Below are 3632 nucleotides of genomic sequence, written 5' to 3'. Positions count from 1 at the left end.
AAAAAAAGGCCACAAGGTTTTTGCGCATCTGAGCTGGTCTTAACTAGAAAGAGAGAGTGTCATGAGATTCGATAACAGATGAGCTCGAGTTACTGGTTCTAATTATCAACAAAAGGTATGCTTTAAATGTTAAAACAAAGTGTATTGACTATATTGTCTAATGCTTTCAGCTTCCAGTTGGATTTAGCAATTACTATCTAAGTTAGTAGGTGGGATTATGGAGGTAAGGTAACAACGAGTAGAAAGGCAATCGATATTGAATGCAAATGAAAACCTAAAGTGCCTTTTTAGGGAATATTGGGAATCTAAGGGAACTAATAAATTTTGTGCTGAACAATTTTAGAAATATTCAGAAACATTAAGAATTAATGAGGCCATTAGAAGTAGTAAGATCATTTTTAAAGTTGTTTATTTTTCTTAATGAAAATTAGAGTGTGTTCATTTCTCCGAAAATCGTGAGTAATCGGTTTGGACCGGACTATCCGTCCCAAAGTTGATTCTTACCAAATAACACAACAATTTGACAAAAAGTTTTAATAGATTATAGATTTATAGTTGTAACAATTTATATCAACTTGGTGGAATCACGATCCACTGGTGGTGCAATTTCCTTAGTTAAGTGGTACAAGACCGCCGAGATCATCAACGGTGTTCAAGCTTGACGAACAAGGAAACCCTCTTTACACTCAAGACATTGGAGATCTTTGCATGTACCTCTCAAAATCTGAACCTTTTTGTGTCCCTGCTGGCTCATTTCCCGGTCTCCGCTCTAACCATGTCATAATCTACGACGTCGACCAAGCCGGATTTGTCTTTTTGGATGATTCACGCATCATTGGTGAGAATTCTACATTCAGGGCCCCTTTCCATATTCCACCTACAAATATGAACAACTAGCACGTTACTTAGTTTGGAATTCTCTTTCTTTTTTCTTTATAAGTAAACGATATTATTATGTCTTTTAATATAAATTCCATGAATATGCTTTTCTGAGCTAATGACTACATGCAATCAAAAAATCATTCAAAGATCAGATTAATATGTTTTTAGCAAATCATTTTTTTGGCAATTAATCAGAAAAGTCAACAAAGTCGAGAGTTTGTCCTGCGCTAAACATCAGCTAAAGGACACATATATTAAAGGGCAATCGACAAAAATAGCACTAAAATAAGTTTTTATTCCAAAAATAACACTACATTTTAAAAGTTCCACAAATAGCACTATAAACTTTAATTAAATATTTAATATAATTAATTAGTTTAATTAAAATAAGTAAATAAATAAAGTTGGAAATTTTCTACCAAAATTTAATTTTTCCGCCAAAAAAATTTCGCAACGTAAAAATATTTTCCCGCCAAAAATATTTTATCAAAATTTTCCCGCCAATTTTTTTTTTTCAACATTTTTCCGCAAAAAAAAATCCCATCAAAATTTTCCCGCCAAAAAAATCCGCAAAATTTAGGAAGGATTTCACGAAATTCAGGAATGATTTCTTGAGTTTCGGGAAAGGATTCCTTAAAGGATTGCACGAAATTCAGGAAGTATTCAACGAAATTCAGGAAGGATTTCACGTAATTTAGGAAAGATTTCATAAATTCATGAATTTTAGGAAGGATTTCACGTAATTTAGGAAGGGTTTCCCGATTCGTGAAATCCTTCCTAAATTTCGTGGAATCCTTCCTGAATTTCTTGGATTTTTTTTGGCGGGAAAGTCGGACGAAAATTTTTTTGGCGGGAAAATTTTGACGATTTTTTTTTTCGGGAGCGGAAAATATTTTGGCGGGATATTTTGAAGAAAATTTTGTTGGCGGGAAAATTTTGACGGAATTTTGTTTTGGCAGGAAAACATTAACGATGATTTGTAATTTTCTGTATTTATTTATAATTATTTATTAATTTAAAAAATAAAAAATAAGGTGCTATTTTTGTCTAATAAACTTTTGAGTGCTATTCTTATCCCAAAAACTTTATTTGGGTTTATTAGACGCAATTTCTCTATATTAAACAACTTGAGAATACAAAGAAACTTATAATTTCACAAATCCATAGTCAGGCTCGTCTAGTTATAACAAACAAATTCATGAGATTGTTTTCAATCTAGTATCTAATGAGATTTACACAATAACCAAAATACTTTTTAAGCAAATCAAACATTATCACCATATAAAATAGTTCGTATTTAAATTGGCGCATACTATTTTATCAAACAGTGAGAGAGAAAAATGTGAATCACCAATTTGAAAAAACAAATTTCATATACTAAGATTTATGTGATGTTTTAAAAATTAAATATGTATTATTAGTGGAGGGTTTGACAGTGATTAAAACGAAATCGAATTAAGATTATATCGGATCTTTGTGAGCAAATCCTTTCCTCTATATTAAGATTATATCGGATCTTTGTGAGCAAATCTTCGGTGGCTCAAATTCGGATTATAAGGAATATCTTGGAGACGTTTTGCGTGGCGTCGGGACAGAAAGTCAGCTTGGAAAAATCGAAAATATTTTTCTCTAATAATGTCTCCAGAGACTTGGAAAAGTTGATTAGCGACGAGAGTGGGATTAAATCAACTCGAGATCTGGGGAAGTACCTTGGGATGCCCATACTGCAAAAGAGGATTAACAAGGATACTTTTGGAGAAGTTTTAGAAAGAGTGTCCTCAAGACTGGCCGGATGGAAGAGCCGCACGTTGAGTTTTGCGGGGAGACTGACCTTAACCAAGTCAGTTCTATCTTCTATTCCGGTTCATACAATGAGCGTAATTTGTCTACCACAGTCCACTTTGGAGGGGTTTGATAGGTTGGCTAGATCATTCCTGTGGGAGAGCTCACCGGAAAGAAGGAAACAACATCTAGTGGCCTGGGACAGAGTTTGTGTACCAAGGCGAGAAGGAGGGCTAGGTATCCGGTCTTCAAAACATATGAACACAGCATTGGTGGCTAAAGTCGGGTGGCGACTGTTGAATGATAAAACCAGTTTGTGGGCTCGGGTTTTGAGGAGCAAGTACAAAGTTGGTGAGTTACAAGAGCCAAGATGGATGGATAAAAAGAAACCAGCCTCATCAACATGGAGAAGTGTGGCTATAGGTTTGAGAGAAGTGGTGATCCGCGGAAGTAGGTGGGTGTTAGGTGATGGTAAGGAAATCCGTTTCTGGGAGGATAAGTGGCTTTCAGATCAGTCGCTGCTGGAGAAAGTGATAAGGGAGGTACCTAGTGAAGACAGGAAGCTGCGGGTAACAGAGTATTGGGCTGAAGGCTCGGGGTGGAAACTCGAGAGTATAATGCCGTACTTACCGCACAATACACGGTTGGAGTTGGCGGCGGTGGTGCTTGATAGCATTACGGGAGCTCGGGATAGGTTGTCTTGGTGTGGTACGGCGGATGGAGCCTTTACGGTGAAGTCGGTGTACTCGTTGTTAACCAGAAATGATTCTCCGAGACAAGAAATGTCTAGGTTCTTTGATCGGATTTGGAAAGTGGAAGCGACTGAGAGGCTAGAGTCTTTTATGTTGTTGGTTGGTCATCAAGCTATAATGACGAATGTGGAACGTTTTCGCAGACATATGTGTAATACGAAGGTCTGTCAAGTTTGTAGAGGTGGAGATGAGAACATACTACATGTCTTACGCGAT

Source organism: Arabidopsis lyrata (genome assembly GCF_000004255.2).
Source record: "Arabidopsis lyrata subsp. lyrata unplaced genomic scaffold ARALYscaffold_236, whole genome shotgun sequence".
In the NCBI taxonomy this organism is placed as follows: domain Eukaryota; kingdom Viridiplantae; phylum Streptophyta; class Magnoliopsida; order Brassicales; family Brassicaceae; genus Arabidopsis; species Arabidopsis lyrata.
Note: the sequence above shows the minus strand (reverse complement) of the source record.